At 43.9% G+C, this 14,913-nt stretch overlaps 2 protein-coding genes across 3 annotated transcripts in view; one reads left to right on the top strand and one right to left on the bottom strand.

Annotated features, from left to right (window-relative positions):
* rerg (RAS-like, estrogen-regulated, growth inhibitor) overlaps positions 1 to 8,934 on the bottom strand; it is a 203,691-nt gene extending 194,757 nt beyond the window's left edge. The window contains exon 1 of the mRNA XM_068058990.1: positions 8,867 to 8,934. The gene's annotated coding sequence lies outside the window, so the exon portion shown is untranslated. The remainder of the gene's footprint in view (positions 1 to 8,866) is intronic.
* ptpro (protein tyrosine phosphatase receptor type O) overlaps positions 1 to 14,913 on the top strand; it is a 178,655-nt gene that overhangs the window by 54,659 nt on the left and 109,083 nt on the right. The gene's annotated exons all lie outside the window — the stretch shown is intronic.

Genomic DNA, 14,913 nt, shown 5'->3' with positions numbered 1-14,913 from the left:
TTTTTACATTTTTTACTATCTTTTTTTGCATTTATTTAATTTCATCTTAGTTTGTTCAGTTTGCTTACCCACTGTTTTTTTCAGGTTGTTTTTCTTCAGGTTTGCACTTGCTGCTGTTCAATATTCAGTGTATTCACACCTAATCTGTACTAATGCTTTGTCTTTCAACACACCATTAACATATTGTTTGCCTTTGCTCCGTGACCTTTTGGTCAGCTATGTGGCCTGGTCCAATCTGCACCTTCTCCTTTGTTATCTCTTGCCCCGCCCCCACCTCACTTGTTTATAATCTGTGACTTTTCTAATATTTGTCAGTTCCGAAGAAGGGTCACTGACCCGAAACGTTAACTCTGCTTCTCTTTCCACAGATGCTGCCAGACCTGCTGAGTGACTCCAGCATTTCTTGTTTTTGTTTCAGATTTCCAGCATCCGCAGTATTTTGCTTTTATATTTATGTGGGTTGTCCAGTTCAGTTTCTGGTCAATGGTAACCTCCAGGATGTTCAGCAATGGTAATGCCATTGAACATCAAGGGGAGATGGTTAGATTCTCTCTTGTTTGAAATGGTCATTGCCTGGTAGTTGCGTGGTGTGAATGTTACTTGCCACTTATCAGCCCAAACCAGGATGTTGTCCAGGTATTGCTGCTCTGAGAACATAAGAACGTAAGAAATAGGAGCAAGAATAGGCCATATTACCCCTCAAGCTTGCTCCGCCATTTCATAAGATCATGGCTGATCTGATCTTGACCTTAATTCCACTTTCCTGCCTGTTCCCCATCACCCTTATAGTTCAGGAATCTGTCCATCTCAGCCTTGAATATATTCAATGTCTCACCCTCCACTGCTCTCTGGGGTACAGAATTCCATAGATTTATGATCCTCTGAGAGAAGAAATTTCTCCTTATCTCTGTCTTAAATGGCCGACCCCTTAATCTGAAATGATACCCCCTAGTTCCAGACTCCCCTACAAGGGGAAACATCCTCTCAGCATCGACCCTGTCAAGCCCCCTCAGAATCTTATATGATTTACTAAGATCACCTCTTACTCTTCTAAACTTTAATGAGTACAGGCCCAACCTGCTCAACCTTTCCTCATAAGACAACCGCTTCATCCCAGGAATTCACCTAGTGAACCTTCTCTGAACTGCCTCCAATGCAATTATATCCCACCTTAAATAAGTAAATCAAAACTGTCTGCAGTACTTGAGGTTGATCTCAGCAATGCCCTGTACAGTTGTGACAAGACTTCCCTACTTTTATACTCCATCCCCCTTGCAATAAAGGGGGAGATGGTGGTGTAGTGGTCATGTCACTGAGCCAGGAATGTCACTGAACTAGGAATGCAAAGGACCAGGCTAATGCCCTGAAGACATGGGTTCAAATCCCAACATAGCAGGTGGTGGAATTTAAACTCAATTAATTAATAAATTCAATTAATTAATAAAAGACTTCTGGAATTGAAAGCTGGGCTCAGTAATTGGTGCCATGAAACTATCATCGATTGTCATTGAAACCATCTGGTTTGCTAATACCCTTCAGGGAAGAAGATCGTTGTCCTTACCCGGTCTGGCCTACATGTGACTCCAGACCCACAGCAATGTGGTAGACTCTCAAATGGCCTAGCAAGCCAGTCAATTATCAAGGGCAATTAGGGATAGGCAACAAATGCTGGCCTTGGCCACATCCCATGAAAGAATAAAAAAAAAGGTGGCAGATTTCAGTGAGGACATGCTTACTGAAGCACAGACATCTCACATGCTGTTCCTCGCTGAGATTCAAGTAGGAAAATTGATTCCTGAACACCCTGGGTGGATATGGCCTCCTGCGAAGAGTCCTTTCTCTTCCTTCCTCTTCCAAGAGCTTGTCTTGTTCTGTGTGGTCTCTGTTCATTCTCCCAGTCATGCTGTATTCAAGGGAATTCCTACGAGTACATGTCTGGGAGCAACTGGTTTGTGCAGAAGTCTTGAAGTCAGCACAAACTCCTTCAACACACTGCCATACCACTCCCTGTAGACCTTTGCAAGTTGAAACAACTATAGAGAGAACCAAACACTTCTAGAATCAAAGCAACAGCCAGAAGAAATCATCTGGTAACAAACCTGTAAGTAGTTGATGCCCTTAAATACCGCTGGTAATGGGGGATGTTGTGGTATACCTTTCTGGGGTGTGTCTAAAACTGCTGTCTATCACCAAACCGGATATGATGTTTATACTTCTGTAATCATCGAATAAAAGTTAGGAACAGTCAGAGTGACCAGACGTGTTAGTGAACCTCCCAGTTATTGTTGTACATAGTTTCATATCTTCAAGTAAGAACCCACTTATTGTAGTTACCAATCCTCCTCGTGCAGTTTATGTCAAAAAAGAGAAACACAATATGGTGGTAGCTGGTGGTGTTTGAAGATTTAATTTGAAGGTTTTGCAGGATCTGCAACACTGAACCCTTCCATATATTGCAGAGTGTAGAAGCCTGAAGGAGAAACGAGTACATCTGCAGTAGTTACAGCAGCATGGGAATCTCTGTGTGAGTAGATCTGCAACAGTGTCGGCGTCCATTACACTGCAGAACCGCATGGCCCTGGTAATACAACTGCAGAACAGGGGAACGTTAGTCTGAGTCCAACTGCTGATACAGCTTGCACAGAAAAAACAATATTTTATATAACCGACTGCATGAGGTGTGGCACAGGGCACCAGATAGAGAGTACTGGTGGTGGTGGGGTGGAGGGGCGGTGGGGGAGGGGAATTGGTGGCCGAGCGTTTGAGATAGGGCCAGAAAATAAAAAATAGTAAGAAGTAAGTCGAACAGCAGCCTCCAACAGCTTTGAGAAGGCTGAGAAAGACCTTCATCGCAATTAAAATGTTTGGCTCCAAAACTCACCTTAGTGGGCGTGGCCTAGCAAAAGAGCAGGACGGCAGCAACAGCGCATCGATCCCAAGTCTAACAACTAGGTGTGGCCATGCAGGGTACTGCAAGCCAGTGGAGCCACAGAATTTAACCCCTTAAGGACTGTACATGCTTGAATATTTGTTTCTGCCTCAGTTTTGATTGAAACTCCTATAAACACTGACAAGATGACTACAAATTTCCCGTTCCTGAATTGGAAGGTGGCAGACCTCCATACCGAGTTTAAGTTGTTCAGGCAACAGATGGAACTATGTTTTCTGGACCTGGCTGATACCGAAACAGACAGACAAGCCATAAAGGTTAAAATAGCTACAGAGAACGAAGGTCTCCACAGATGGAACACATCAGGACTGTCGGAGGATGACCTGAAAGGCCCAAGGAAAATATGGTCCAACAGGAAGACCACTTAAGGGTGAAGCTCAACTTCCGAATACGCTGTCTTGAGTTTATGTCTTTCAAACAGCAATCCAAGGAGATGATAGATCAATTTGTTAGCAGCTGCTGAGATAAGGAGAGTGATTGCAACTTTTCAGAGGTAGAGCTGGCTGATAGAATCATCGAGCTTGTGATAGCTTCTACCCCTCTCGGGGCATTTCTAAAGGATGTAACCCAAAGGTTACAGCTTAGAAGTGTTTCTCAAAAGCAGACGCAAGTCTGAAGCAAACCAAATGGGTTGATGGAGTCTATGGGCTCTGTGCACTACATCTACCATTGGCACAGTAGTCAATTCAAACAAACCTGGTAAGCCATGCAGGTGGTGGATTCTCATACATGCACCCAAAGATTATCCAACTTTCGATGACGTATGCAAGGCATGTGGCACCAGAGTACACTGGATGCAGCAAAGTAGGAAGGCAAAGCCAGAACAGATGACTCAACATCAGGACCAGCTGCGGCTGGATGCACAACAGCATCCCAACAGACAGAGGGAGCGTTCCAAATTCCACAAGCAGAAAATCCACGCGATGACCAGCCAGACGACAAGATTGGAAGGTGAGGATGACCAAAGCACTGAAACACACAGTGAGCAGGCAAACTGCCAGCATCACACACTGTATTGGCACAGTGGTACCTTCTGAAGTCTTTGCCACTATCCACATTATATGCCCACAAAAGCATGGGGAACATACCCTGTGGACCAAAATCGACACAGGTCTGAGTTCCAACATTCTACAGCTTGACATTCTGAAGAACATGAACCTACAGAAATGGCAAGTTATGGCTCAATCAACCACTGACAAGCTCACAGTATACAAGGGCATACTACTGGCATGCAGAGACCTGTCCTTGGTTACCTTTCATAGCACTGGCACAATAATGGCAAGGACAGGAGACCACAAGGACAACTGCAGATGATCTGTGATGAGCAGGAGCAGGCACTGCAGGAGCTGGGCTACAAACTCAGCGAGCTTGAAATCGAGCCAATCAAAGAAGCCAACAGAGCATTGCAGGGTCCAACTGGAAACTGATCTGAAGATCGAGAAAGAGAGGAGACGGGCACATAGTTTCAGATGGAGAGCGACACCATCTCAGAATTGAGACAGGCACTACAGAATCACCTTCAGAGGGAGAGGGACACCATCTCAGGACTGAAAACACAAACAAAGCAACTCAGCATCCTGAACCAAGAATTCCTTCGATTACATGAAGACATCGGAAAAAAGGTATGAGTACAACATGCAACCCATGGAACGTGGAATACAGAAATTATAGGCATCTGTCCAGAACCACGATCATACCAAGGAATAAACACCCAATGGCATTGCATTGCGAAGAAATCGATGCCAAATCAGGGAAGTACCAGAACAAAAAACACCAAGCAGCCCAATCGGAAGTCGAACACGATCGAAGACACGATCCAAGCACAACACTCCTACAGACAGCCAGAGTTGTGAGAACACACAGCGATCTCAAACCAACTTTACAGTAAGCAAATCTGGGTGCATCAGTAAAACCACCATTACGCTTCAGAGACTTAGAAGTTTATCACTTTGTAAAATCATGTATTGAAACACAACAGTTTTCACATAATTCAAATAAACAGTTAACACAACAATGTAATGTAAATAGTTCTGATTGTTTAAAGATACAATTTTAATTTCGAAAAAAGGGGATGTTGTAGTATACTTTTAAGGGGTATGTCTAAGACTGCTGTCTATCACCAGACAGGATATGATGTTTATACGCCTGTAATTATCGGGCAGTCAGAGTGACCTGAATGTCAGTGAAACTCCCAGTTATTGTTGTACGTAGTTTCATATCTTCAAATAAAGAACTTACTTTAGTTACCAATCCTTCTCGTGTGTTTGTGTTAAAGAAAGAGAAGCACAACGGCGGTGGGGGGTGGATGTAGTGGGAATCCTTCTTGCTGCTGAATGCATGTTCAGCTGTGCAAAGTTAAGAGAGGACATTAGCTGGAGTGTTGAGCTCCAAAATGGCACCGATGGTGTTGAACCTGCACTGCATACTGCTCTGCATAATTCCGGTGGCAGTTCACTGTGTACGCTAATGCCTTCATGAACATGGGGGCCGGCATAGTTCGTTCAAAAAGTGTCTATGGCACCACAGACATCTTTTTGGAGCTCTAAGGGCACACTCATAGTGCCCAAACAGCAAACACAAATGATCCCAATTTCTCACCCAGTGTGTTTTAGTAATTTATTCTCCTTATGATAATTTCTTAGTATTCAGGTCAGTGATGCATTTTCTCCTCGTCAGAAAGTAAATTAATATGTCTAGAGGCTGAATGACGGTATAAGAGTCCTCATCTAGGGTTTAAGTTGCTGAGGAAGCCAGTCCAGCAACCTGAACAATGAGTTTGATCACTTCTCAGTCAGGTTTTTGGCACATAGGCAGCTCTCTAAGGAATATATGAACTAAAAGCATTTAGGAATATATCATTCATCTGACCGAGATCCACTTGATGAATGCACTATTAGTGCCAGCTGATGTAATGAGATTATTTATGGATTAATTAAAAAGGTTATCTGTTATCTTTGTGTGTCTGAAGTTACTTCCCATTTGTGTGTCAGTTTTTGGGACAGTTCCACAAATGTATTGGACATGTTCCATGATCTTGCAGAATCCTGACTGCTGCTCCATTGTGCCAAGTTACTGAAACAACCTAGATTAATTTATGTTAATGTATAAATTCTGTATCGAAGTAACAACACTATGTGGAGCACGGTGTCTAAACTACTCATGTTAAAAAAGCTTTGCAAAATGCAACAACAAAGGCCAATTGAACTCGTTAAAGATCATTAATGAGGAACTTGACCAATATTTGTGAAGTTGCATTGGATAAATGAATAATTCAATCAGGTCAGAGCTGTTCCAGTTTGTTCAGTACTTTCTGATGCAGTGCCGACTGTCTCTTGTTGCAGTGCTATTAGATGGCGAGAGTGCCAACTAGAAGCATACATTCCCCATGTCAACTGGGGGGGGGGGGGGAGATATCTGCTTGTCATGCCCAGTGATCTGTGAAAGGATTAAACAGTGGGAATCTTGATGTTTTAGAATCCCTCTATCATGGTCCCTCATAACCATGAATTGATGCCAGCATCTTTTGAGTTTGGACTTCAAAGCCTCTAATGGAGGAGCAAGGGTGATCATGAGAGATGTCCCTACTGTGCTTGTGGTGAGTCTAAATGCAGCCTCCACTACAGGCAGCATTGACATTGCAGACAATAGTGGATTGTAATATAGACCAAGGATTCTTAACATTTTTGCTTCAAATGCGCACCCCCCCCACCCCCGGCTACCGTATTGTAAAAATTCCAGACACCTTGTAACATAATGAAAGTATTTTGTCTGTATACAAATTAGTTCTACAATTAAACATATATTATTTCTGTTTTACTTAATGTGAAACTTGTTGCTAGTGGCGAGCATCATATTGAAGTTTGGGTGAGAGGCATAGTGATATGTTGCAGCTGTGAGCCTTCTTGTCCCAACCTGAGTGATGTCGCTCAGTTACTAGCCGCTGGCTGAATCGAATCTTTGTCACACTCAAGCACGGGTTTAAAAATTCATAGAGAAACAGGGGCATAGACAGATTGTGCAGAATGCAGGCCTTGCGCATTCTCTGGTTATTTTTGGCAGAATCCTTGAAAGCTTCTCACAAACTCCTAGGTACTAAGGGGCCACAGACCCCCCCCCCCCCCCCACCCGGTTGAGAACCCCTGTCTTAACCCATATCGTAAGTGCCCATCATGCTGTGCTTACTGATCTATATTGACTGGCATTCACCCAATGCCTCATATTTTAAATTCCCATCCTTGTGTTTAGATCCTTTCAGGCTTCACCCCTCCCTATCCCTGTAACATTCACCAGCTTTACAAGCCCTGCGTCCCTCCAACTCTGTCCTCTTGAGCATCCTGCTCCCTTCACCCCACTATTTACAGAGATGGGGGAAGGATCAGATGTAGGGACAGATGGGTGGTGACAAATGGGCAGAGTTCGAGCATGAAGTGGCTTAAACATGAGGCTGAGTATTTTAAACAAAGTCTAGGGGGATCAGGAGCCGATGTAAATCAGTGAAGATGATTTGTGACTTGATGTGGGATAAGCTACATGCAGCACAGTTTTGGATGGGCTGAAGTGCAATCTGTAGATGCTTGAATAATACTGGGTCTCCAATAGTGCAAAATCCCTGTCGCTGACAGTATATTATGAGGAGGGCTGAAGTGCAATCTGTAGATGCTTGAATAATACTGGGTCTCCAATAGTGCAAAATCCCTGTCGCTGACAGTATATTATGAGGAAGTCAAAACGTATCCTGTCGGGTGCTAGTACCAAGAAAATACTGGTTCCCAATTCCACATTAAATAACAGCCCCCCAACTTTAACTATTATTTTGTTTTGGACAGTAAAGTGAACATAGGTTGGGAGGGAGCAAAGTCACCATATCAGAATGCAGGTGAAGAGGCAGCCTTTTGGGGCAAGATGACACAACTAGCACTCAGCTAAGAAGGAAAATAAAGGAAGCAGCAAAAACATCAGCAAAGAGAGAAGGGCTCGGAGGTCCTGGGCTGTGAGGCTGGAACAACAGGCCAAGAATCAGTGAGGTCTAAGGCTTGCCAGCCAACCTTGCTCGCTTGCTCACAATTCATTTGCTCACATTGATCTCCTCGCAGCCCAAACTCCTCGTCTCACCCAATTCTTTGTGCCTGCCTCGCACATTCGAATTTCACAGCCCAAGCCTCATTCTGCTCCCGTGACATTGTGTGTGATGACGCACTACAGCTTGTGGAAGTGCTGCTTTGCACAATTGGTTGACTGTTAAAAGCAAATTAATTTCAGTGAGCTCCCAGGGGAGACACGTGAAGTATTTTTTTTATCTGGCACACTTGAATCTGAAAGGAAATGCCTTTTTAATTCAGATTTTTGCACATTATTACCAGGATGTATGGGAACTAGCTGAGCAAGCTTAAAGTCCAAAAGTATTTTAAAAAATCAAAATCAGAAAATGTAGCCAAAGGGAAAATGCCAAAGGGATCAAGGGATATGGGGAGAGAGCGGGAATAGGGTACTGAATTAAACGATCAGCCATGATCTTTTTTGAATGGTGGAGCAGGCCTGAAGGGCTGAATGGCCTACTGCTGCTCCTATTTTCTATGTTTCTATGTAGTTTTGAAAGTACAGTAAACATTGGAAAGAGAGAGGTGTAGGCAGATTGCACCGGGCCTACTTTTTACATATTGGTTATTTTTGGTGGATTCTTTGAAGCCTTCTGTCAGATCCCGAGGAGGCCGCAGATCCCCAGTTAAGAATCCCTAGTCTAGATAATTAGTACTTTATGAAATCACTGCTGTAGGTGGCACTAAAGGCCAGCTCAGGTGTGCAAATGAGACCAGACCCGAGCCCAACAGAACCCCATCCCACCCCGAGCCCGACCCGGCCCGAGTCCTTCCATTTTTTTCCTGCGCCTAAACCCGACTCGATCATCAGTTAACCTACCTTTTGTTTTTCACTTTGTTCCTTAACTGCACAAGCTTAAAATAACTGTAGCAAAACCACTTCTAAAGTCCAAAAAGTAAATTAACATTAAAGTCACTTAGCTGAGGTGGTGATAAGAGTATGTTCAATCTGGGCTGACCTGCCCCGAGCTCGAATGCCAGACCCGGAAGTGCGACCTGACTCGAACCCGACACATGTCATCGTGTCCTGTCTGGTTCGGGTCGGGTAGAAGGCCTTTAGGTGGCAGCAGCACAATAGTGTTGAACTATTTCACATTACAGGGAAGGGGCAAGTGACTGCTTAATGCAGGCCAGCTGATACACCAGCCACAGCTTAAAGCATGACCACTGAGACCCATATCTCAATACAACAACATTTGGAGCATTCATATAAAAGCAAAATACTGCGGATGCTAGGAATCTGAAATAAAATCCAAAAGTGCTGGAAATACTCAGCAGGTCTGGCAGCAACTGTCGAGAGAGAAACAGAGTTAACGTTTCAGGTTGGTGACCTTTCATCAGAATCGGAGCACTCACCCTGGTAGGCTTCTGTCCTATGCCATCTGATCTGATACTCAGACTCAGTGCCTCAGTCTGCTTCCTTCCTAATGTCACTGTCTCTTATTCAGTGAGTATTCGTGCAGGTGCCTGCTTAAAATGTGAATATTGATTGTTGGTTCTTGGGTGTATGGTGCTCTTTGGGTGCAGTTGATGATCAACTGAGTGCTCCTTGCTCTGTGAAAAAAGTTAGCTCTGCATTCGGAGTACTTTAGCTCACATCCATTTGAGTGCTATATTATAGAAGCATACAGTTATGCATTTGTGCATGATCAGTCTGTATGAAGCATTGATGTAAACTATCATGCAACAAAAACACCCCTAATTCTGCCCCTTCCTCTAGTTTAGCTGTTCTAATTCCAAAATCTCCCTCTTGAACAAATAAACCATTGCTTCCTCATATAGAGTTCCTTGAAGACTTGAGTTTACCACATTGTGCTCTAAACATACGAGTAATGGGGATTGAGTCACATTTTATTCCTAAAGTGCATATACTGTCCAATCATGGCATGTCTAATGTAATTGGCATTGTTTTCCTATTTTCACCCCTCATAATCTACTTGATACATTCTTGCTAACATTTGTCTGCATCAGTACGGTTGTTGTTGCATATATAATTTTTTAAAAATTTGTTCACAGGATGTGGGCATCACTGGCAGGTCCAACATTTATTGCCCATCCCTAATTGAGTGGTGGTAGTGAGCTGCCATCCTGAACCTTTACAGTCCAAATGGTGTAGGTATACCCACAGTGATTAGACATTTTACATATGAATTAGGAGCAGGAGTAGGCCACTCAGCCCTTCGAGCCTGCTCCGCCATTCAATAAATTCATGGCTGAACTGATTACTCCACGTTTCCACCTACCCCCGATAACCTTCCACCCCATTGCTTATCAAGAATCTATCTACCTCTGCCTTAAAAATATTCAAAGACTCTGCTTCCACTACCTTTTGAGGAAGAGAATTCCAAAGACTCACAACCCTCTGAGAAAAAATTTCTCCTCATCTCTGTCTTAACTGGGTAACCCCTTATTTTTAAACAGTAACGCCTAGTTCTAGATTCTCCCACAAGAGGAAACATCCTTTCCACATCCACCCTGTCAAGACCCCTCAGGGTCTTATATATTTCAATCAAGTCGCCTCTTACTCTTCTAAATTCCAGCGGATACAAGCCTAGCCTGTCCAATCTATCCGCGTAAGATAGCCCGCCCATTCCAGGTATTAGTCTAGTAAACTTTCTCTGTATTGCCTACAACACATTTACATCCTTCCTTAAATAAGGAGACCAGTACTGTACACAGTACTCCAGATGTGATCTCACCAATACCCTGTATAGCTGACGCATAACCTCCCTACTTTTGTATTCAATTCCCCTCACGATAAACAATAACATTCTATTAGCTTTCCTAATTACATGCTGTACCTGCATACTAACTTTTTGCGATTCCTGCACTAGGACACCCAGATCCCTCAGCATCTCTGAGCTCTGCAATCTCTCACCATTTAGATAATATGCTTCTTTTTTTATTCTTCCTGCTAATGTGGACAATTTCCCACTTTCCCACATTATACTCCATTTGCCAGGTCTTTGCCCACTCACTGAACCTCTCTATATTCCTTTGTAATCCCCTTATGTCCTCCTCTCAAGTTACTTTCCTACCTATCTTTCTGTCATTGGCAAATTTAGCAACCATACCTTTGGTCCCTTCATCTAAGTCATTTATATAAATTGTAAAGAGTTGAGGCCCCAGCACAGATCCCTGTAGCACACCACTGGTATACAGTGATTTTTGGTGAAACAATTGCATGTGTCAAACAAACATACAAATTAGAAGCAGGAGCTTTTTATTTCTTTTTAAATATGGGAACTACTATCCATTCTAATCTGGAAATAGAAATTCATAATGGAAAAAGTTGATAAAATGTAACAAAAACATGACAAAAGAATTTGAAACCATGGTACATGCAGACATTTTTCGATACATTACAGCCGGACAAAACCAGAAAGAAACCATGGTTTTAAGATTACACATATTACATACATATAATATAAAAACAGAAATTGCTGGAAATCTGTGGAGAGAGTCTGTGATCTTTCGTCAGAACTGGCAAAGGTTAGAAATGTAATGAGCTTTGAGCAAGTGAAAGGGAGGGAGGGGGATAGTGGTTTCACACAACTGAGTGTTTGGCTAGGCCATTTCAGAGGGCAATTAAGAGTCAACCTCATTGCAGTCAGTCTGGAGTCACATGTAGGCCAGACCAGGTAAGAACTGCAGATTTCTGTCCCTGAAGGACATTAGTGAACCAGATGGTTTTTTATGACAATCCAGTAGTTTCATGGTCACATAGATGATACTACGAGCTTTTTAATTCCAGATTTATTTAATTAATTGAATTTAAATTCCTCAGCTGCTATGGTGGGATTTGAACTCATGGCCGGAATTCTACATTGGGCAGGAGGCCCTGCCCACCGGCCAAAATGTCGGTGACAAACCCACCTCCACCAGGCCTGGGGAACCAGGCTGGGATTTTTCGCTCGCCAGTCACTTAATTGGTCTTGGGTGGGACTTCCACCTCCTAGAGGCAGGAAGTCCTGCCGAATGGAGCTGCCAGTCAATCAGCAGGCCAGCAGCTCTTAGTCCCAGCAGCTCCACTGGGAGCAGTGGCCGCTGCTGGGACTACACCCAGCCATTGGAGGAAGGACAGCCCTGGAACTCAGGTAAGTGTCCCTGGTAAGATCCAGAAAATTGGCTGGACCCTGGCGAGGCAAGGGGAGTTAGTTACAGGTGGGGGTGTGTGTTGTGCATTGGGCGTAGTTGGGGCATTGGGGAGGGGATCAGGAGCAGCCCGTCTCCCACTCAATTTTACGGCCACCCCCGTCACCAGCCCAGTCGTTGGGAGGCCGTACAATTCCGGCCCATGTCTTTGGACTATTAGTCCAGGCCTCTGGATTTCTAGTCCAGTAACATAACCACTGTGCTACCATTCCCATAAATAACTACAACTTCCATATATGGCTAGTGCTTCTACTTTACAGTAATATTCATGACATAACTTTCTGTACCCTCCTGTTACACATCTCCACTGGGCCTTCAGGTACGGCTCAAGTTGTGTAGAAAATGTTGACTCTGTCTGTCACATATTGTCACACTTTGTGCAACCTTTGCATACACGGAAGGACTGTTCTACCGCACCAAAAATATTCCTGCATCACTCTATTGCTGTGCTTGACAGTGAATCAATGGCACAGTCAGTTTCCATTGTATCCAGGACTCTATTTTGGTGCCTCTGGTTTCTCATTGCTTTGCAGTAAAGCAATGATGCATTGTGAGTACATAATCTTAAAACCTTTGGGTGCTTATCATTGCTTGTACTGTTATGCAATTGGTGTTTATGGATAAACAGATATAATATGTAAATCATATAGTTGATTAATACAGTACACACTGTTAATTTTGTTGTATCTTCCAATTTTGACAAACCTAACACACTCCCAATTCTCCACCCTGAACAAATAAACGATTGCTGCTTCATCCTTAAGGCCTTGGGTATATCACATTATACCCTAAACATAAAAGCAGTGGGGATTGAGACACAATCATATGACACGTGTCTCTGTTATATATCTCTGTAGCTGCATTACCAGAATCCTGAAATACAAATCATAAGAGACCTCAACTTCTGACTTACCCCGACCCGCTCATTTATTAGAATTGAAAGGTACTACGACAAATGTTCATAGTATGTTCACCAGATCTGAACTTCCAGTGAGGGACCAATCTGTTGGTCAGAGGTGGAGCTACAACAATCTTGCACCATCTTTGACCCACAGTCCATTTGAGCATGACTCTTCACTGGGAGCACAGGCTGGATGAATTTACTCTCTACATTTGACCACTGCTATCACCATTTACAACAATTGGCAAAATCCACATTACTTGTAGCTTAAAGCAGCCTGATTTCCATTTTAAAAGGTAAGACTAGGGAAATTTCAAAATCATTAACAAAGGAACCTTTCGACATTCACCTGTCATAGACTGAGTTTGTCACAGTAACTCTCAGTTAGGTACAAAAGAAGCAATTATTGGTAGCTAGACCTACTTTTTCTCATTTCGAGTTTGTAAAGATATCTATTTCTTCCCTTGAAGCCATAGGTTTAATTCTTTGGGGTGAAGCTCATGGTGTAGAGTATTGCTCTAAAGTGCAGATTGCAAAATCAAGTGTGGAGATAAGTGCACATGATGAGATGGATCTTTTCCAGCCTTTGAGGGCCTGGTTGGAGGCAGATGGGGCATAAAATGGTGAGGGAAGGCAAGGGAGTGGGGTGGTGGTGGGAGTGCTCATCGCCTTCCCGATGCCATGGAATTTTATCAGGGGAGGGAAGGTCGAGAGTGGCCTTCCCACCCAGAGGCCAGTTGAGACCCTTAAGTGGCCAATTAAGAGTCACTTAAATGCTTCTTCACTCCAACACTGGCATTTTACAAGCAGCAGTGGGGGGAGGGGGGGAGGACCCTCTGCCACATGGGGAGGCCACCTAGTAAAACCTGGCGGCATCCATGTGGGCTTGGGGGAGGGCGGACTCTCCTGATCGGGCACCCTGTGGCCCACAGAGGGGCCCCCTGTAGCAAGGGCTACCCCCCACTGAAAGACACCCTGCCCTCACTCATGACCCCCTCCCCCACTGCCGTCTCACGCTAGGGCCTGCCTGAGTGGCCCCGGCGCGCCTGACCCCACTTAACTTAATTCATTGGCGTCCTGCAAGGGTGCTGCTCTGGGCCTCCTGTAGTACCAGCAGTGGCCATCACTCCTGGTGACGTTGCTGGAGCTGTCAGCCATCTAATTGGCCCGCAGCTTCTGGAGGCGGGCTCTTCACCTTTAAAGGCACAGAAGCCCCAACAGCCAGCAGTTAAGTGCCTAATTGACATTGGTTTCCAAAAATGGCTGCAGCGGGGTTGCCCCTGGCTTTCCGGCCAGTGAACAGGGCCACTGCCATGGCCATTAAATTTAGTCCGATAAGTGCCACTCCTGCTTGCATAGTTATTAAAATTAATGACCAGAATTTGGGAGTGTCACAAATTAGCCACTCTGACCTCTACACCTGATCCTTTCATTGGACATGCCGACAACATCACCTCACAAACTGTATCTTCATGTGTATTTTGAAATGCAATGTTTCAGTTACTTCTACAGATATGAAAGCAGTAACCAATTTCGTTGCATTGCAGGCAAATATATTGATATGACTATTCAGATTGCTGCAAAAGTTTATTGTATGCCCTTTTAGCCCATTTATTCCAATCACATTGTAATACATTATGTGTGTTACAGATTCTGGATATATGTTAGGGAATAATGTACATCTAAAAATGTGATACGAACATACGAATTAGGAACAGGAATAGGCCAGTCAGCCCTTCGAACATGCTCCACCATTCAATAAGTTCATGGCTGAACTGATTACTCCACATTTCCACCCACCCCTGATAACC

This window comes from Heterodontus francisci, chromosome 27 (assembly GCF_036365525.1).
Source record: "Heterodontus francisci isolate sHetFra1 chromosome 27, sHetFra1.hap1, whole genome shotgun sequence".
NCBI classification, from domain to species: Eukaryota; Metazoa; Chordata; class Chondrichthyes; order Heterodontiformes; family Heterodontidae; genus Heterodontus; species Heterodontus francisci.
Note: the sequence above shows the minus strand (reverse complement) of the source record. Positions and strands in the feature narration are given on the sequence as shown.